The 22,555-nt window shown below is 37.3% G+C and overlaps 2 pseudogenes; both read left to right on the top strand.

Annotated features, from left to right (window-relative positions):
- Positions 1-295: 295 nt before the first annotated feature.
- On the top strand, positions 296-994 carry LOC141512077 (mitochondrial import inner membrane translocase subunit Tim23 pseudogene; annotated as a pseudogene).
- Positions 995-21,958: 20,964 nt separating this feature from the next.
- On the top strand, positions 21,959-22,555 carry LOC141511405 (putative protein-lysine deacylase ABHD14B pseudogene; annotated as a pseudogene).

The following is a 22,555-nucleotide window of genomic DNA, read 5'->3' as shown; positions in this document are numbered from 1 at the left end:
TTTTTTTGTTTCCTATTCCAGTTCTGCCTATGCCATCTAATAACATATCTAAAGTCATTTAAATGGTGGGAAATCCTCTTCCATGAGGATTTTACTATTAAATGGGTATGTACTAGAAACAACAAATTTCATACACAGGATAAGCTACATTTTCCTTTAAAAGGTGTTTAGACTTTCCTTAAGACTTATTTGGGGGTGAGGGCTGGTGGAAGCGGCGGCCCCTCCAGCGAGAGGCCGGGCGGCGGCCCGAAGAGGAGACCCCCGGGCAGCGGCTGGGTAGGAAAGGGCAGGGGGCATGGAGGGCGGCGGTGGCAACGGCAACCGGAGCCCGGGAGGCCTGGTGGGGTTTTTCGGCGGGAGCGGCGCCAGCATGAGCTACTCGAACACAGATCTGGCCCGAGTCCCCCTTACTGGTATGAGTCCTCTGTCTCCATATTTAAATGTGGACCCCAGATATCTTATACAGGACACAGATGAATTTATTTTACCCACTGGAGCCAATAAAACACGGGGCAGGTTTGAATTGACATTTTTTACCATTGGAGGATGCTGTATAACAGGAGCTGCATTTGGAGCAGTGAATAGTTTGAGGCTGGGATTAAAGGAAACACGAAAGATGTCCTGGTCCAAACCAAGAAATGTACAGATTTTAAATATGGTAACCAGGCAAGGGGCACTCTGGGCTAACACTCTGGGCTCTCTGGCTCTGCTCTATAGCGCATTTGGTGTTGTCATAGAAGAAACAAGAGGTGCAGAAGATGACATCAATACAGTAGCAGCTGGAACCATGACAGGAATGTTGTATAAATGCACAGGTGGTCTTCGTGGAGTAGCAAGAGGTGGTCTGACAGGGCTGACCCTTACTAGCCTGTATGCATTGTATAACAACTGGGAGCACATGAAAGGTTCCATGACACAGCAGTTCACTTTAGAGTTTGTACTGAGAACTGAATGGATAGAAGACCCATCAAAAGTTCTCCAAGTTGATTTGTAAAATCAATTTGGGGTAATGTTCTGATCTACCTACATTTGGTATGAAAAACAAAAACAGGATCTTTTGTACTGTCATGAAGATCACTGGCACAGTTTACCAGGACTGGCACTTCTTCCAGCCAGTAGTGTTGGAGCCAAGAGCATCTGATGCCTCATTGAATAGCACAGTCATCATTTTCTCCTTTGAGAACTGCATGTACAGTCTCTACTACCCTTGAACTTTTGAAATAAGACTTGTTCCCAGATTCAGGTCACATAATTGTCATCATATGACCAGATTTATTCATTTAATGATTGTGAACTATACTACAGTGCTTTATTCCCAATAAAGAACCAAAAGTCATGATATCAGAATAAAGATGCATACCATTTCAAAAAAAAAGACTTATTTGGGGTTGGCTAGGTTGTATAGTGGATAGAGCACTGACCCTGAAGTCAGGAGGATCTCAGTTCAAATCTGACCTCAGACATTTAATAATTACTTAGATGTATGATCTTGGGCAAGCCACTTAACTCCATTGCCTTGCAAAAGAATTAAAAAAAAAAAAAGACTTATTTGGTCCAGGTACAAAATCTAGTCCACAAGGAGTCAAGAGCTTCTCCTTCAGGTTTGATACAAAGAAAGAAAGAAAAAAGATAAGGGTCTATATGTACAAAATGTATAGTCTCTCTCATCTATCATAGAAGGGATTCACATTCTCGTATGACACAGCTTTTTACCTTTGGAGTGGCAAATCCTCTTCTTTGGGAAGAACTTCTCACAGATATGGATATATCATTGATTCACTTAAGCCTTTTCCTGGCCTTTAAAAACAGAATCAATGTTGTGTTCTTGATGAATATCCAAGTATAACTTCATACATCTCCTTTTGTTAACTGGTTAGAAGAAAGATCAGTGCCTCATTTCATTCCAATCCAAACCTGAACCACCTATCCTGTCAGAAAAATCTGCACCACAGCACTCTACTGAAATAAAATAAAGAACTCTTTGACTCTTCCTCAGACTCAGTTGGACAATGTAGAAGACCTTTGTCCCTTAATGCTTCCACTAATAAGGTAGTAATATGATCCAATTTCATTCAAATCACCAGTGACTGAAACAATTTTTATATCTATTCTCTTACAAGATGAAGTGATATCATTACAAAGAATATTATGGTCACATTGGTAACAATTTGTGCAACAGTTCTTACAAACATTTTATATAACAGCATGTGCTCATGAATCTAATTCTTTCTTCAAGAATACATTGTGGGGGGGGAGGGGCAGCTAGGTGGCTCAGTGAATAGAGCACCGGCCCTGGAGTCAGGAGGACCTGAATTCAAATCCAGCCTCAGACACTTAATTACCTAGTTGCATGATCTTGGGCAAATCACTTAACCCCACTGCCTTGCAAAAACTAAAACAAACAAACAAACAAAATAACCAAGAATACATTGTGAGCAAGGTCAAGTTTTGGGGCATGTCAAAGTGAAAAAAAAATTGACCCTATTGCTAAAAAAAAAAACCCTCTAAAGCATTTGAACAACAACTAATGTGACAACTGAACAAATTGTGGAAAGACTGTAGCTAGTTATTATAGTTAACCACTAATACCACTCTGGAAACCAGGGTCTTCAATCTTGAGAGTTCATGTATCCCTTCAGAAAGAAGTTTTGCACTTCTTCTCTTCCCTAAGAAGAGGATTTGCCACTCGAAAGGGAAGAAGCTGTGCCCTAGAGGAGTGCGCATCCCCTCCATGACAGAAGAGCGACTGTACTTCTAGTCTGTTCAGTGTGTGAATGCCACTGTTGCTTGGGTTTTGAAATAGTTAGCTATGGTTCCTGTTATTTGCCTTTGTTTACCACTGATAAACAATTTTTTCACTAGTCACAAATGTGTTCTTGAAGAAAGGCTTGGATATGAGCACATGCTGTTTTATAAAATGTTTGTAATAATTGATGCACAAATTGTAATCAGTGGTGACCATAATATTTTATTGTAAAGATATCACTTCATTTTGTAAGGAAATAGTTGTAAAAATTGTTTCAGTCACGTGATTTGAATGGAATTGGATCATACTGCTATGTCATTGAATAGTCAAGCACTAGGAGAGAAGATGGATGATGGTAAATGGTAAATTAGAAGTTATTTTAAAAATTACTTTTTCTTTATTATTAATCTTCAATACTTTCACTGATGCTTGATTGGTAAATTTAGAGTTGGTTTTTTAAATTTTATTTATTTAAGGCAATGGGGTTAAGTGACTTGCCCAAGATCACAGAGCTAGGTAATTATTAAGTATCTGAGACCAAATTTGAACTCAGGTCCTCCTGACTCCAGGGCTGGTGCTCTATATGCTGTGCCACCTAGTTACCCCCAAACTTAGAGTTTTGGGTTCCATATGAATGTATTAATAGCCTAGGAGAAGTAAACAATAATTCACTAGATAACTTTAGAATGGACCTAATTCTGGAGGCATAGAAAGGGACAACTTTTTGTGTTGTTCTTGAGTCATTTCAGTTTTTTTCAACTCTCTGTGACCCCATTTGGGATTTCCTTGGCAAGAATACTGATATAGCATCCCATATTCTTCTCCAACTCATTTAAGAGATGAAAAAACTAAGGCAAACAGGGCTGACTTTCTCAGGAATACACAGTTAGTAAATGTCTGAGGTGAAATTTGAACCCAGATCATCCTTACTCCAGAACTGGAACTCTATCCTAGCTGTCCTAAGGGACTACTAGGTGGCACAATTAGCACAATTCATTCTCCTTATAATGAAAGTTCAACTAAATCATCTCCCAATTGGTTTGAAGAGCTCTCCTAATTTTTCTTCACTGAACATTAAATAGAATATTACTATTTAATGAATGAGATTTGCAAACAGCTGAGTTATTCCAGTGGGACAAGATTTCCTGAATAACAAACCTTGGGTTCACAATGATTTCACTTATCAATGTTGACCTCAGAGTTTTCTTAACAAATCATAAATCTCTCCTGACCTATGGTCATAGTCTTATGCCTGAAGGATTTTCAGGTTGGGAGCTATGTGATTCAGTGGATAGTTGGACTTAGGAGTCAGAAAGATCTGAGCTGGAATCTGACCTCATGTTTATGTAAGCTACTATTTATATAGGTTAAATCACATAATATTTCCCAGTCTCAATTTCCTCATTGTAAAATTGAGATAATAGCACCTACAGCACCTACCTCACAGGGCTGTTGTGAGAAACCAATGATATATATTGTAGAATACTTTAAAAACAAAGAGCATTTTGCAAATTCTACAATTCTATATAAATGTTTGCTATAGTTTTTATTATAATAAAGTCATTCACAATACACTTTCTATGCCTATGTCCTCATTAAGGGAGTCTTGTTACCAATCCAGATTCTGAGAGGGGGGAGCATGTGGGATTGAGTTGTTATCTAAATGCAGCACTTGAGAGAGTCCAGTCAATGTATATTAGAGCTCTTGAATAGCATCAGATATTTGGTATAGAATAGGGAATTAATAGATTTATGGTCTTTGCAATCATCCCCAAATATAATATATACAACAATCAGATATGTAGATTTAGAATGTGGATATAGAAAAATCAGACATGTGGATGTGGGCTCCGTCTTACTTTTCTATTTGTAAACCTATCATTTAATATGGTGCTTTGAACATAGTGATGATGATTTTTGTTTTGTTTTGTTTATTCTTCATTCTAGAAAAAGATCATGACATCAGGGAGGTGATTCGATGATATGTACATGAATTGGATCTGAGTGAGAGGAGTGCTATGCCAAGTCACAGCCTTACTTTCTCCTCCAAAGCCATCTGAGTCCAGTGGCCAAATAAGAATCAGTATGATTGGAGATGGTCCCAGATGTAAGTTAATCAGGGTAAAGTGACTTACCCAAGGTCACATTTCTATTAAATGTCAAGTATCTGAAATCAAATTCGAACTCCTCCTAACTCCACTGTGCCACTTACCTGTACCTCTGAAACATAGCAAGCACTTAATGAACATTTCATTCATTCAGTTGTAATACATAACAAGATTTGTGGGGTTGAAAAAAGAGTAGGAAGTACATTCTCCATTTGGTACAATTGGTGTAAAAGTTCAGAAAATAAATTGGAAAGCAGTGACTATTAATAGCTAGTAGCCAGTTAAGCCAGTAGAATAATGTTAAAGTTCTACTGGACACTACAGTAAACTTGAATATTGAGCTATAGTTTCCATTCATTCCACAAAGTTTTCTATATGTTTCCACTATTTAAAACACTGTTCTAACCTTCAAACAAGCTGGAGCTTCCTCACAGAAGCAGGAAATGCAGATTAATATAATACTTGGGCTTTTACTGTGTCATAAAAATTAAGAATTAATATTTTAACAGTTCTGGTCTAAAGTCCTGAGTCTCACTTGATTCAATGACCTAATCAGTTTCTCTTAAGTAGAAAAGTTGAGTCAAACTAACAGTGGAATAATTTTGTGGTTAATCTTGTTAAGAGAGATACACCTCCTTTTGTTTACTATTGGAGCAGTTGGAAGGAGAATTGTGATAGGGAGTGATTTACATAACTGTTGTCTATTTTGTAAATCAAAAACCTTCAATGGGAACTATGCAATTTATTTTTACAATGCTTTAGGGAGGTATCCTCTTTTATTTCACAATTACCATAAACTGTAAATTAGAAGCCCTTTGGGTCTGAGGGTAATTTGATTAGCAGGGAAAACTGCTTATCTGAACCTCTTTCTAAGCAGAAATATTTAAGTAGCCTAGTCTTCTTTCCATCCACACAGGGTGTGATTTGAAATACTTGAGCCCTAAGTAACTGCTTCTGAATTTATAGTAAAAATTTAAAATTAATTAGTTAAAGGCCTGTAGAAAAGAAAAACAGAGACCAGAAGCCTAGCAAATGGAAGGAAGGGTCATTGCAATCAAATAGATATGAGGGAGGAGCCATAGAGGATTGTCTCTGGAGATTAAGTCCTTGCCTATAGGTTGTGATAATTTCTGACCTAGGGCACTCAAGTTATCCAAACACAAATTATAAACCCAGTGCTCCTTGAACTTGAACCTGGAGAAGAGAAAGTGATAACCTTGCCTCACCCTTTTTTATTTTGGGTCACCTATCTACCTTAAAGTTCCTTCTTCCTTTAAGACATCAAGAAATATTTGTCTTCATTTCTAAATTCTTAATGTCATAAAATTGTTGATCAACATAAACTCAAACTACCAGTTGCAGTTTTACTTAAAATTCTGTGTGTGTGTGTGTGTGTCCCTGCTCTAGGAGATGAGATATTTGGTTCAGATTTAAAAGGAATGAACTTGGAGATTTGAGCTACACATTTAGAGAGAGGAGAGCTCTTAAAAAAAAAAGGAAATGTTCTTGTTATTGTTCAGTAGTATCCAACTCTTTGTGACCTCATTTGGGGCTTTCTTGACAAAGTTACTGGAGTGGTTTGCCATTTCCTTCTCCAGCACATTTTTACAGATGAGGAAACTGAGGCAAAAAAATTAAGTGACTTGCCCAGGATCACACAGCTAGTAAGTGTGTAGCTCCAATTTCCCAGAAGGAAAATACATTTGCCAAGGAAGCCCTGTCTATGCAAAAGTTAGGTCTGAGCTTGAGTCCCTAGACATGAAAAAGAGTCAGCATCCAGGATCAGGAATAAATAAAAGTTTGTCCTGCCTTGGCCTCCCACATTTTCTGCCATTTATACAGGTTGTCTCTAAAATTTTTCTGTAGTTTTAAGATATTATAACTTAAAGCTGCACTAAAACTTTAGGAACACCCAGTATTTATATTATATTATTTTCTTCCACAGCTCCTTTCTAGAGTTTGGGATAGAGAAGAAAAAGCAGGCAGAGTCTAGGGTCTCTACACCCAAGGTTTTAGAAGGTCGGATTTCTAAGGGTTCAGAGGAAGGATAGATGGAATGCTCTTGGCTAAAATTCTATTTAAGAAATCAGTTCCAAAGGGATGGGAAGTTCTCAAGAATGACATTCTGAAGCTACAAAGTAAAATAATTCTGATGAAGAAAAATAATTTATCTGAAAAGACCATTGGGAATGCTCAAGGAACTCACCAACTAATTCATAACTTTAAAATATAAATATGAAAGACTTCCAGAATAGAGCCAAGATGATGGTGTGAAGCTTAGCATGCTCCCAGAGCTTTTCCTTTCAGCACATCAAATGAAGTAGCTACACAGACATTAAAGCTACAAGTCTCACCAAAAAAAAAAAAAAGATCAATTGTGGATATCATAGAGAATCTTCTGTGAAGATCTGTCTCGGAGGGGGACAGGGGAAGTAAAGCCCAGCTAGGCAGAAGAGAGGAGAGCCAGCTAGAGGCTTTTAGCCACAGATCAGGTCCCAGAAGCTAGACAACAGCACAGGTCCAGGCAGCTAGATAGGGAGGATTCTCCAGCAGGGAGAATCCCATGCCCAGACAAAGTCTGAACCCTGGGAACACTGAAGCAAAAGGACTAGGCAAGAACCTAGACATAAAGGAAGAAACAAACTTCTGCAGAAGCAACATCTTGACCAGCAATAAGCCAGGAATCAAATCTCAGCCCCAGAACAAAAATCTTGGAACTATACTCCCTACACCCTAAAAGCAGAGCTCAACAATCAAAATGAGAAAAAAAAATCTAAAAGAGTACTAACCATAGGGCGGCTAGGTGGTGTAGTGGATAAAGCACCAGCCTTGGAGTCAGGAGTACCTGGGTTCAAATTTGATCTCAGACACTTAATAATTACCTAGCCGTGTGGCCTTAGGCAAGCCACTTAACCCCATTTGCCTTGCAAAAACCTAAAAAAAAAAAAAAAAAAAAAAAAAAAAGAGTACTAACCATAGAAAGCTACTATGAAGATAGAGATGAAAAAAATGTTACCTCAGAAAAAGGCAGTGACAAATTAACTATCTGGGATGTCTCAAAGGAGTCTATTAATTGAACTCAAATCTAAAACCTCATAGAAGAGCTTAAAAAAAATTTAAAAACTAAAGAGAAGAAGAAAAATGGGAAAAGGAAATGAGAGCAAAGGAAGAAAATTATGAAAAATTGATCAAGGAAATCAACTCCTTTAAAAAATAAACAACTGGGAAAGGAAAGCAATTGTTTTTTTTTCTGTCAATCACCAAGCATTTATTAAAGACTTATAATGTGCCAGCCACTGTGCTAGGCACAAGCAAAAATATAGTCCCTGCTCTCAGGGGGTTTACATTCTAACTGGCAAGACAAATCTGGCAAGTTGAAAATGTTGGGGGGGAGAAAGGATTGGCAAGGGGCATGTTGGAAAAGTCCAAAAAGAAGCATCTACACCATCTGGCACTCTTCTGAGATCTTTGTTAATATAATTGTGGGGATCTAGGTTTTGCTTCCTCTTACCTTACCCTCTTGGCTGCATTCTTTGCTAGGTGTTTTTTATCCTTTAATGTAGTACTTGACTTTCTTTTTTTGTTAGATTTTTTTTTCAAGGCAATGGGGTTAAGTGGCTTGCCCAAGGCCACATGGCTAGGTAATTATTAAGTGTCTGAGGTCGGATTTGAACCCAGGTACTCCTGACTCCAAGGCGGGCTATCCACTGTGCCACCTAGCTGCCCCAGTACTTTACTTTCAACAATTTAAATAGATCTGACTGTATTGCCTCAATTTCATTCCATTGCTTTTCATGTTTAATTCTTTCCTGTAGTTTGGCATTAGTTTTGACCCTTACTCTAATAGTCAGGAGTCTGAAGGAATGCAATTCTTTAAAAAATAAAGTCAACTAACTGAAAAAGTAATGCAACTTATCTAAAACTCAAATTGACCAACTGGAAAGGGAAAGCAACTCAGCAAAAAAAGTAATATTAACCAACTGAAAAAGGAAACACAGAAGCTAACTGAAGAAAATACAACTTTAAAAATTAAAATTGGACAAATAGAAACTAATAAATCTATGAGACACTAAGATCTCATCAAACAAAATCAAAAGGCTGAAAAAAACTGAAGAAAACATAAATAACCTTTTAGGAAAAGCAAACAACTTGAAAAATAGATTCAGCAGAGATCGCTTACAAAATATTGGTCTACCAGAAAGCCTGGATCAAAAAAAAAGAACCTGGAAACTATCTTTCAGGAAATTATCAGGGAAAATTTTCCAAATATACTAGAACAAGAAAACAAAATAACCCTTGAAAGAATACAAAGAACACCTCCAGAAAGAGAGTCCAGGATAAAAACTCCAAGGACTATCATACTGAAATTCCAGAATTCTCAAATAAAGGAGAAAATACCACAAGTAACAAAAAGAAGCAATTTAAGTAGAAAGGAAGCACAATCAGAATTACACAGGGTTTATAACTTCAACATTGAAGTATTGAAGGATGTGGAATATGATATTTTTGAGGGTAAAGGACCTTGGATTACAACCAAGAATTTACTTCCCTGTAAAATTCAGTATATTCTATCAGGGGGAAAAGATGAATGTTCAGTGAAATAGAGGACTTCCAAAATTTCCTGATAAAAAGACCAGAATTAAACAGAGAATTTGATCTTCAAAGACAAGATTCAAGAGGTGCATAAAAAGACAAACTGAAAAGGGCAAAAAAATCCAAATGTTAGTCAAGAATTTTAAATTATATACAACCCTACAAGGAAAGAAAATACTTGTAACTCTTTTTTTTTTTAGACTTTTTGCAAGGCAATGGGGTTCACAGCTAGATAATTATTAAATGTCTGATTTGAACTCAGGTACTCCTGACTCCAGGGTGGGTGCTCTATCCACAGCACCACCTGGCAGCCCCCAATACTTGTAACTCTTAAGAATTATATTTCTCTTAGGAGAGTTAAACTGTTAAATATAGTTGAAGAGATTGAACTTAAAGGATATGTGTATGGTTGGTTTTTGTCCTTCATTATTGAAGAAGACCAAAATGACATTACTATGTTTGAAACAAATTACAGTGCATCAGACCAAGACATGCTCAGAATGCTCTCCCACAGGTTGAGTACAAATAGTCCAGGTGAATACCTAAGGTGTTTACTCTAAACTTATGTATCTCACATTTCCTTTGAGCTACTTTAATTCTGCCTTGCTCATAGAACTCAGCAGTTTCTCTGATGAGGACACCCCTATGCTGGGTGATCCTGTACCAGTGTCTCCCATGCTGTACAATCAAATCTAAAATTCTTTTTTTTTTCCCCTAGGTTTTTGCAAGGCAGATGGGGTTAAATGGCTTGCCCAAGGCCACACAGCTAGGTAATTATTAAGTGTCTGAGACTGGATTTGAACCCAGGTACTCCTGACTCCAGGGCCGGTGCTTTATCCACTGTGCCACCTAGCTGCCCTAAATCTAAAATTCTTAAGAGACTTTCAGGATGTTCCAGTACTTAGAGTATTTAGAGGCTCAATACATAATTAAATCAGAAATGATTTTGCTTTAACTTCATAGAGGTTTATAGTACAATAGGGGCTGGCGGTGGGGGTGGGGAGACATACTCTTTAGGGTTGGATATAAATGAGATTAGGAAGTGAGTTTATGTTTACTTTAGTTAATCAGGGTTTTAGGATAAAGAGACTGTGGGAGAGGGTGTACTCCTAACTTTGGGGAGTGCTGTAGAGTTATAGTTGGAGCACTCTAGAGACAAAGGGAGAGAGTATACTTACAGGGACTGGACATGAAATCATCATGAAGAGATTTGCTTTGCTTGATGCTTTGTCTACAATTGGAGGGAGTATACTTGGAGGGGGGCGTTTCAAATGAAATGAATGACTGAATGGCTCAGGAGGATTGTGTATCCATGGAGGGAACTTGAAAAGGGGGTAATGTATAAAGTGTTAATAATTTGAAAGGAAAGAGAAAAGTACAAATAGGGAAAGATATCATGAAGAATTAGTAAAGAAGAAATGAAGAATTAGTCATCTTTTTTTAGTTTTTGCAAGGCAATAGAGTTAAGTGGCTTGCCCAAGGCCACACAGCTAGGTAATTATTAAGTGTCTGAGGCCAGATTTGAACTCAGGTACTCCTGACTCCAGGGCCAGTGCTCTATGCACTGTGCCACCTAGTCGCCCCAAGAATTAGTAATCTTAATTGCAAATGTGAATGAGATAAACTTTCCCATAAAGTAGAAACAGAAGAATGGATTAAAAACCAGAATCCTTCAATATATTGTTTACAAGAAACAGATTTGAAGCAGGGAGATATATATACACAGGGTAAAAGAAAAGACTGGAGCAAAACAGTGGAAGTAAAAAAATCTGGGGTAGTGATACTAATCTCAGACAAAACAAAAGCAAATATAGATCTCATTAAAAGGGATAAGTAAGGAAACTATATCTTCTTAAAAGGTACTACAGGAAATAAAGTTATATTATTGTTAAAGAGATATGCAGCTAGTGGTATAGCATTCAAATTCTTAGAGGAGAAACTAAATGACTTAACAAGGAGATTTAGACAGCAAAATTATAATAGTGGGGGACCTCAAACTCTCTCTCTCAGAACTATATAAATCTAACCACAAAATAAGCAAGAAGGAAGTTAAGAAAGTGAATAAAATCTTAGAAAACTTAGATATGATAGACCTTTGGAGAAAACCGAATGGTGATATAGAATATACCTTTTTCTCTGCAGTACATGACACCTATACCAAAATTGACCTTGTACTAGGATATTAAAAACCTTACAAACAAATGCAGAATGACAGAAATAATAAATGCATACTTTTTCAGACCATGATTTAGTAAAAATTATCTGTAATAAAGGGCCATAAAAAGATAAACCAAAAATTAATTGGAAACTAAATAACTTAATTTTAAAGAAAGAGTAGATCAGCAGGGCAGCTAGGAGGCGCAGTGGATAGAGCACTGGTCCTGGAGTCAGGAGAACCCCAGTTCAAATTCAGTCTCAGACACTTAGTAATTACCTAGCTGTGTGACCTTGGGCAAGTCACTTAACTCCATTGTCTTGCAAAAACCAAAAAAAAATGAGTGGATCAAACAACAAATTGTAGAAATAATCATTTCATCCAAGAAAATGATAACAATGAGACATCATATCAAAATTTATGGGATGAAACCAAAGCAGTTTTTAGGGGGAATTTTATATCTTTTAATGCTTACATGAATAAAATAGAGAAAAAGGAGATCAATGAATTGGGTATGCAACTAAAACAACTAGAAAAAGATCAAATTTAAACATCCTCAATTAAATACCAAATTAGAAATTCTGAAAATCAAAGGAGAGATTAATAAAATTAAAGCAAGAAAATCATTGATCTAATAAATAAGACTAAGTGTTGGTTTATGAAAAAATAATAAAATAGATAAACTTTTGATTAATCTAATTTTTTAAAAAAGAAAGAATAATATCAAATAACCAGGATCAAAAATGAAAAGGGTGCACTCACCACCAATGAGGAGGAAATTAAAGAGAGAAGTCAGAGCTATTTTGCCCAACTGTATGCCAATAAATTTGACAACCTGAGGGAAATGGATGAATATTACAAAAAGACAAACTACTCAGATTAACAGAAGATGAAGTAAAATATTAAAAAAACCCTATTTCAGAAAAAGAAATCAAAGACAACATCATTAAACTCCCTAAGAAAAAGTCTCCAGATCCAGATAGATTTATAGAGCAATTAATTCCAGTTCTACATAAACTATTTTTAAAAAAAGGTGAAGGAATTCTGCCAAATTCTTTTTATGACACCAATATGATGCTGGATAACTAAACCAGGAAGAGTCAAAACAAAAAAAGAAAATTATAGATCAATCTCCCTAATGAACATTAATACAAAAAAATAGAATTTTAGCAAAGAGATTACAGCAAGTTATTACTAGGATTATACACCATGATCAGGTAGGAGTTATATCAGACAGGAATGGTTCAATATTAGGAAAACACTCAATGTAACTGAACATATGATAACAAAACCAACAGAAATCACTTGATTATCTCAATAGATGCTGAAAAAACCCTTGACAGAATACATCCATTTCTATTAAAAATACTAGAGAATATAGGAATAAATGGAGTTTTCCTTGAAAATAATGAGCAGTATCGGTTGTTATTTAGGTGGTACAGTAGATAGAACATAGCTTTGGAGTCAGAAAGACCTGAATTTAAATGTAGCCTCAGACACTTAATAATTACCCAGCTGTGTGATCGTAAGTTATTTAACTCCATTGCCTTGCCACAACATGACAAAATAAGTGGGGTCTATCTGTAACCATGAACAAATATTATATATAATGGGGAAAAACTAGGGGCATTTCCAATAAGATCAAGAGTGAAACAAGGATGCCTATTATCACCATTACTACTCAATACAGTATTAGAAATGTTAACTTTAGTAATAAACTAAGAAAAAGAGATTGAAGTAATTAGAATTGGCAATTAGGAAGCAACTTTCATTCTTTGCAGATGATATGATGTTATACTTTGAAAAATTTAGAAAATCATCTGAAAAACTACTTGAAACAATTAACAAATTCAGAAAAGTAGCAGGATATAAAATAAATCCACAGAAATCATCAGCATTTCTGTGTGTGAACAATAAAGCCCAAGGGCAAAAGAAAGAAAGAGGGATTCCATTTAAAGTTACCACAGACAATATAAAATACTTGGGAATCTACCTCCCAAGACAAATCCAGAAACTGTATGAACACAATTAAAACACTTTTCACACAAAGTCATATCTAAACAATTGGAAAAATGTCAATTGCTCATGGTTAGGTCATGCTAATATAATAAGAATGACAATTCTACCCAAATTAAATTACTTATTTAATGCCATACCAATCAAACTGACAAATAACTGTTTTACTGAGCTTGAAAAATAGTGACAAAATTAATTTGGAATAACAAAAGGCCAAGAATATCAAGGGCATTGACGAAAAAAAAAAAGTAAAAGAAGGTGATCTAGCTGTACCAGATCTAAAACTATACTATAAAGCAACAGTCTTCAAAACTACCTGCTACTGACTAAGAAATGCAGTAACGGATCTTGGATTAGGATAGGTACAAAAGAAACAGCAGTCTGTAATAATCTATTGTTTTACAAACCCCAGCTTCTGAGATAAGAACTCACTATTCTACAAAAATTGTTGGGAAAACTGAAAAATAGCATGGCAAAAACTAGGCATAGACTCATATTGCATACACTATACCAAAATAAGGTCAAAATAGATACAGGATTTAGACACACAGGGTGATATCATAGACCAATTAACAGATAAAGAAATACTCATCTGTCAGATAGAAGGGAAGAAATTCATGATCAAACAAGAAATAGAGTGCTTTATAAATTGCAAAGTGCATGATTTTGATATATTAAATTAAAAAGGTTTTGTACCAATAAAATCAATGCTACCAAAATTAGAAGGAAAACAGAAAGTTGGGAAACAATTTTCACAGCTAGGGCTTCTGATAAAGGTCTTATTTCTAAAATACATAGAGAACTGAATCTCAGAACTGAACTCAGCCTCAGTGTATGAGGCTCTGATTGTTTTTCTGGTCTGTGAATGACCACAAGTGCACCCCTCTGCCATGGGGCTGGGGGGGGGGGGGGTCGGGTCTGTGATTAGGATCTGAATGTGGTCAGAGCCCCAGAGTCCTGCTCCAGGGACAGAGGACAGACCTGGAAGTCTCCCTCCACTCCCTTACCTTTGGTGGGCTGAGCACTTAGGGTGCAGCTGCCTTTAGGCTCCTGCTTGGCGACTTTGCAAGTCTGCTTCCATTTCCTGGATCTGGGCTGCCACAGTGCTGAGTGCCTGAGCTTCGCAGAGTGCCACCATAACTGCATTGAGGGCCTGGGGTTCACACTCGCTCAGGCAGAGGTCTTGCTGCTGATCTTCCAAGTTATGCTTGGTGTTTCTGCTGCTGGGAGCCTTGGCTCCCAGATGCCCTGGGGCTGTTCCTGGGAGGTTGAAGTTCCTTCACTCTGGTGGGCCTCCCCTCTAACCCCATGGAACAGAGTTTTTCCCATTATTTTCCAGGTTACCTTGGGTTGAAGAATTGCCTCACTGGATCTTTCTGTGGGTTCTGTCTCTTGAAAATTTAGTTAGAGCCATAATTTTAAGATTTTTGGAATATTTTGGAGAGAGCACCTAGGAGAGGCTCTCCTCCTGCCATCTCTGTTTTATTGTTGTTGTGATCTAGAACCAAATCAAATCCAAATATCTGTACGAGGATTTCTTCTTCAACTTGGACAATATGCTAGAGCTCCATGACAATGGCTTACATCTTTGGCAAGTACATCTGTCACTATTACTTACCTCTTTAGATCAGAAGGTTGAATGCAGTTAAGTGTTGTCTTATCTTTCAAGGAATCTTGTATAATTTTGAAATGCCCCTGGATGGAAGAGTGCTTTAAGGTAGCATTTTTCTCTAACAAATCAGTGAGATCTTGTATTACCCACATCTTTGGATATGTTGGTAGAGATGTAGTCTACTATAATGTATCATTTACAAAAACTTGCTTCTTCATTGATAACCTAATTAAGAACATCATCTATGTATATATATATATATATATTATTCTCATATGCATTTTCTCCCCCAGATGGTAGTGGTGTAGTAAATTGTTGGGAATGAGTTAACAGCAATACTTCACAATTACAAAGAAGCTCAGAGTAAAGGTATGAAAGTAAAGGAATGAAAAGGTAGATGAACTAATAATGTATTGAAAGCAAGGGAGAATTGATGGGCAGTCAGTATGTTCTACTAGTCTTGTCATGATGCTGAAAGAAAGTGATTGGATGGACACCATGTGGCAAAAATATGGGAGGAGAGATTCCTAGAGAAAGAGATAGACCTGTTCAGGCCTTCATCATCTCATACATGGGCTATTGCAATGACTTGCTGGTAGGTTTCCTCTCTTCCATTTAGTCACCTAGTGATTTTCCTAAAGTACAAGTCTGACCATGTAACCTTTCCACTTCAATAAACTCCAATGACTTCCTCTCACCTCCAGGATCAAAGGCTCTATTTGGCAATCAAAGCCCATCCTAACCTAGCCTTCTCCTACCTTTCCAATCTTCTTATACCTTAGTCCCCAACACATCTTCATTCTAATGACAGTCCATTTCTTTGACTCTGAGCATTTTTTTCTGGCTGCTCTACAGACACTCTCCCTTCACACTACTTACTGATCTCCCTAATTTCCTTTAAGTCTCAATTAAAATCCTTTCTTTTACTAGATCCCACTTAATTCTAGTTCCTTTCCTTGGTTAGGTTATTTCTTATTTATCCCATATAGAGTTTAACTACATATGTTTGCATTTTATCTCCTCATTAGACTATAAATTCCTTGAGGGCAGGGACTGTCTTTTACTTCTTTTTGTAGCATAGTAGCTTAGCATAGTGCCTGGCAAGTAGTCAATACTTATTGATTGATAGATTAATTTCCCAGGGATGGGCAAGCAAGGATGGATTGTTTAAGGTCTGCATCCCTGGAAGAAATACTCATGTTAATAAGATCATTGATTCTTCTGCATATTATATAATGATAATAATAATAAGATTGAACTGAAGCTGATAAAGAAGGATGGGGGGAGGGGAAGGAAGAAAAGAAGAAAAGAAGAAAAAAATTAGGCCAGGAGGGCTTTTGGGGAATGGATACGATTACCATGACTAATAACAGGAAGAAGACAGCTGCATAATTCTTACTCTTTTGTTTTCTAGGCAAAGGAATAATCCTTTACTACTAGAAAGACATGGAGCAAAAATTGCTCATAGGCAGTTGATACTTATGGTAATGGAGATAGGAAGAGAGTATTAAACTTTGCTTATGTATACATAGATTGTATCTATACACTGCTTATATATACACATGTATACACTTTATATATATGATTTTTAATATTCTTTTCTTCTTAAATTTTGAGTTCTAGATTTTCTCCTTCTCTCTTACTTTCCCCCACCCACTGAGAAGGCAAACAATATGGTTTCAATTATACATATGACATCATATTTCCATATCAGTCACATTGCAGAAAAAAGCCAAAAGAAAAAAAAAAGCAAGAAAATTATGCTTCAATTTGCACACAGGAGTTCATCAGTTATCTGTCTAGAGATGGATGGCATTTTTTCATCATGAGTCCTTTGAAATTATCTTGGGTCACAGGTATTGATCAGACTAGCCAAAACTATGTCAGTAAATTATTGGGACAACATTGCTGTCACTGTGCACAATGAACTCTCAGTTCTCACTTCACTTTGCATCAGTTATATGTCTTGCCAATTTTTTTTTCTGAAACCACCTCCCCACCATTTCATATAATACTACATTATAATCATATGCCACAACTTATTCAACTGTTCCCCAATTAATAAACTCTCCTCAATTTCCAATCCTTTGCCACCACAGAAAGAGTTGCCATAAATATTTTTGTACATTGTTACTTTTCCTTTTTCTTTGATATCTTTGGGGTAAGAGATATACTTGATGAATTCAAGCCAACTAGCTCAGATGAAAGAAACCCCTGGGTCCTGAAAGATTTGTTGGGCGTGACTGCAAGATAATGTCAGTGATATCTGAAACAAAATGGAGAATAGGAGAGGCATTGCTGAAGTAGAAAAGGACAAATGTCCTGATTTTCTTGAAGGGAAGAGAGAACAGAGTGTGAGAACTATCAATCAGTGAGCTTGACTTTGATATTAATTCAGTCCATTGAACAAATATTTATTAAGCATCTACTATCTACCAGGCCCTGGGCTAAGTTCTGGAAACTTTTAAAATGGATTATTAATGGAAATATGTGTAGCATGACTGAACATGTATAATCTATGTCAAATTACTCCAAGAAAAGGGCAGGGAAAGGAGGAAGGGAGAGAAGCTGGAACTCAAATTTAATATATAATATTATATATATATATATATATATATATATATATATATATATATATATATATTGCTTTTACATGTAAATGGAAAAATTTTTTTGAAATTACTTAAAAAAATAAAATGGACTATTAAAAAGGTGATAAGTGAACATTTAGAAAGAGAAGCAATAAACACAAAGAGCCTGAATATATTTATCAAGAACATGGTGGGGCAGCTAGGAGGCTCAGTGGATAGAGCATTGGCCCTGGAGTCAGAAGGACCTGAGTTCAAATCCAGCCTCAGACACTTGATGCTAGCTGTGTGACCTTGGGTAAGTCACTTAACTTGCCACCAAAAAAAACCCACATAGTGGACTAACTGTATTGTATGCAAAGATTTTTTTTAAGCATTTCTAGGACTTAGAGAGTTCTATAGATTGGCTTTACCTAGACTTTTAGCCAAACATTTAGTAAATCTATCAAGTACAAGTAAGGGAAAGCATAGGTAGCAGTTTATCTGAAAAAGATCTTGAAGCTGTACAGGCCTACAAGCTGTATATGAGTCAGCAGTATGGTTCGGCAACCAAAAAACTAACATGATCTGAGATTGCATGTAAGAGAACTTCCAAGAATAAGGAAGTGATACTTCATATTCTGCCTTGGTCAGATTACAGGAACTTTAGTTTAGAAAAGACATTCATAAACCAGAGATTGTACCTAAGCAGACACTCAAGTTGGTAAATGACTGAGCTCATTTCATATGATGTCCGTTTCAAGGAACTGGGCATATTTACTCTGGAGAAGAGAAAATTCAGAGGACATGATACCTGTCTTTGAGTAACTGAAGGAAAAAGTGGAAAAAGAAGGATTTGTCTTTTATTTAGTCCCAGGGAGAAGTAGGGCTAAATGATAGATGTTACAAAGAGTTACATTTAGGTTTCATTTCAAAGGAAATTTCTAGATCATTATGCTAGACAAATGTGGGGCAGGCTGACTCTTCCATGAAGATCATGAAACAGGAGTTTGAAGGCTCCTTTAAACTATGTTGTAGTAGGGTCTCCTTTGGGATTTGTGTTGGACTAGATGTCTGTTGAGGTGCTTATAAACCTAAAATATCAATGATTCTGTGATTCTCTGATCAACAATTGATTGTTGGATACCTTCATCTGTTTGTCCAATGGGCATCTCAAATCCATTTTTTCCAAAACAGAACTCATCTTTCTATCTAAGCCCATCCCTCAACCAAACATTCCAATTTCTGTTGAGAGGATCACTTCTAGTCAACCATAGTAGTGACCTTGACATTTTCAGCTGCCTTCTTCCCAAATATATCAGTGGTCACTGCTTGTTTTTATTACGCTTTCTATAACACTGAAATTATCTGTTTCTCATGGTTCTAGCTCTATGATCCTGTGACCTTTTTCTCTCCACTCATATAGTCAACACAATTCAATTCAAACTCTTATCATTTCTCACCTTGATTCTAATAGTCTTTTATTGGTGTCTGCTTCAAATTTATCCCCTTCCTAATCTGTTTTTCACACAAATGATCCATTCCTAAAACACAGTCATCCCATGAAAATAATTATTGATGTTCTTTCTCACTTGTCTCCTCTCTTCTTCTTTTTTCTTCTCTCTCTCTCTCTCTCTCTCTCTCTCTCTCTCTCTCTCTCCCCTCCCCTTAAAATATTTTTCATTTCTATAAATTAGTGCAATCTTTTTGGAAAGCAATTCTGAATTATGCAAATAAAATGTCTATAATAGGAGTAAGGAGAGAGAGAGTGCTCTGGTTTACTGACTAAGAGCAAAGTAAATTACATCTCCCCCTCAGGGTTCTAGAGTTCCCCTGAGAGAATTAAGGGTATCTCTTCTCTAAGGCTATTTTCTCAAAGCCCCACTAGCAATGTTTCCCCTTGGTTAACTTTCAGTGACTAATGCCCCAATTCCATTTAACCACTTAATATATCTTAGCTTTAACAAAGTTCTATGAATATATAGTAATCAGAACCGTACAAATATCTCCCCTTCCCCCAACCACACCAGGGTACTTTCTTTCCTATTTCAGTCTCTAAAAAGAGTGGGCCCAAACTTAACTCACTTCCTACAAAACATTGTTTATTCCCACATGTTCATGTCCAAACTGCCAGATGAGTCCTTATTTTACCAACAGTTGACCTGTGTCCAAAAAGTCACTCCTAGCTTCTCAGAACATCAAGGCTGAAAATATGGGTGTTGGGACCCCAGGACCCAGTATGCATTCCATGCCCTTCATATAACACTGAATGGAATGGCAATAAAAAGTCCAGGCCTGTATTCATTGACTAACCTCCATCAGGTAGGCCTAAAGTCTCTTCTCTTACTACATTGTCTTTCAATGGGGTTCCATCAGAAAAAGAGTACTACTACCAAGAGATAGGTTTTGCTCACTAGAGCTTTTTTAAAGGCCTCTGCAGCTAGTCAAAGAGGATCCTTTCACCATGTAGTTTTTCAAATTAATTATAGAATGTTAGCTCATGCACCAATATCTCTATAATGCTTTATCTTTGACTATGCAGGAAGGGGGCTCTCAAGTCTTCTCTATATGGTGAACTGACATTAGAGGCATTCTATCATTCTATATATGTGCTAGTCTTCCTTACATATATATACTTTTTTGACCAGAGATTTTTACTGTTAGGCATAAAATCCAAGAAGGTCATTGACACAAAAAAAGAAAGTCTTCATATATGCCAAAATACTTATAGCAGCACTTTTTTGTAGTAGCAAAGACTGGAAACAAAGTAGATCCCCATCCATTGGAGAATGGCTAAACCAATCACTAATATGCAAAACAGGGACAAATATGATGAAAAGCATGGAAAAACTTAATATGAAAGTAAAGTAAGCAGAGCCAAGAAAGCAATCTTTACAATGAAAACAATAATGTAAATGAAAAGGACAAACACACCAAAATATGGAAAAATGAATGTTATGAAATTACAAACAAGGTTGGACCCAGGGAAGTGATATGAGAAGATACCTCCCCCCATTTCTTTGTGAGGGTGGGAAGGGGGTCTGGAATATGGTATATGATAAATATTGAATTGATTTGATTGAACTTTTTTCCTTTTGTTTTTAAAAATATAAAGAATGATTTTCTGGAAAGGAGAAAAAGAGGATACAGGGGAAAATCAGATAATGTTGAAAATAAAAACTATCTATAGGAGAGGCTAGGTGGTGTAGTGGATAAAGCACCGGCCTTGGAGTCAGGAGTACCTGGGTTCAAATCTGATGTCAGACACTTAATTACTTAGCTGTGTAGCCTTGGGCAAGCCACTTAACCCCATTTGCCTTGCAAAAACCTAAAAAAAACCCAACCAAACTATCTATAAAAATCTATTAAAAGCACAAAAATATATTTTATTTTCTTATCTGTGAAAACATATCCCCATAAAATAAAATGTCACCTTCTTTAGGTCAAAGAGTCTTGTCTTTGTACCCTTATTAGCATACTAGGGATTTAATAAATAATTTCTGGGATTGGAATGAATTCATAAGAAATCATGGATCTAGCCTCAAAGTTGGTTTGGAACTTCCTATCAGAGTGGTCAAGCAAATAAGCTACCCAGCTATTCAATTCACTATTTTGGGGTTTATAAAGTGTTGCAGGTTGGGTGAGGGGGGGTGGGGGGAAAAGTTATTTTAACCCTTAGCTGATCACAGGGCATCAGAAACAGATAATGAGGCAAATAAACATTTATTAAATCCCTACTATGTACCAGGAATTAGGTTAAATAGAAGGGATACCGAAAGGGTTTAAAGATAATTCTTGTCCTCTAGGAGCTCACAATCAATGGTGCATTCTTGACTCTGTGATCTTGAACAAGTCCTTTAATTTTTCTTAACCTCCTTGACTTCATCTGTAAGATAAGGACAATAATCTCTGCCTCTCTAGTGTCTGCCTCTTCCTGCCCTTGAATCATTGGAAGAGGAATAGAAAAATAAAGTTGTAGGGATAAGATGAGATAATATTTGTAAAGTGCTTTGAAAATCTTAAAACAGAGCTTGGGCCCTGGCCCCTTTCCCTGCCCAGCTCAGCCTCTGGCCTGGCCATCTGCACAGTTATCCTGGCCCTGATCCGCCTGCACTGAGCACCCTCTGAGCCCTCCAGCAGGCCCAGCCCTGAACAGGAAACATGACCAGTGTCCAGTGCAGTGAAGGCATCATCCTGGTGCATGGACAGCAGCTCTTCTATCGGGAGACCCAGCCTGCTAGTGGGCAGATCCCCCCACCCCTAGGTGCTCCTGCTCCACAGCATCCACTTCTCCTCAGAGACTTGGCTCAAGCTGGGCATACTGGACAAACTGGCTCAGGTTGGCTACCCAGCCATGGGAATTGATCTGCCAGGTCTAGGCCACTCCATGGAGGCAGTCACCCTCACATCCATCGGGGAGCTGGCCCCCAGCTGCTTTCTTCAAGCTGTGCTGGAAACTCTGCAGCTGGGTTCCCACAGTCCTGGTCAGCCCATCTCTAAGTGGAATGTATGCACTTCCCTTCCTCATTTCACCCAGCTCTCAGCTCTGCAGCTATGTACCTGTTGCCCCAATCTGCAGATAAAGTCAGCCCAGCTGACAATGGCCAAGTGAAGACTCCCACTCTGAACATGTATGGAGACCAGGAACCCATGGTGAACCAGATGATGGTGATGACAGGCGCAGGACATCCCTGCTACCTGGATAGGCCTGATGAATGGCATTCTGGGCTCCTGGATTTCCTGAATGGGTTGTCATAA

The sequence above is a fragment of the Macrotis lagotis genome, chromosome 2, assembly GCF_037893015.1.
Source record: "Macrotis lagotis isolate mMagLag1 chromosome 2, bilby.v1.9.chrom.fasta, whole genome shotgun sequence".
Lineage (NCBI taxonomy): Eukaryota > Metazoa > Chordata > Mammalia > Peramelemorphia > Peramelidae > Macrotis > Macrotis lagotis.
The sequence above is the reverse complement of the archived record's forward strand: the minus strand, read 5'-3'. Positions and strand labels throughout refer to the sequence as shown.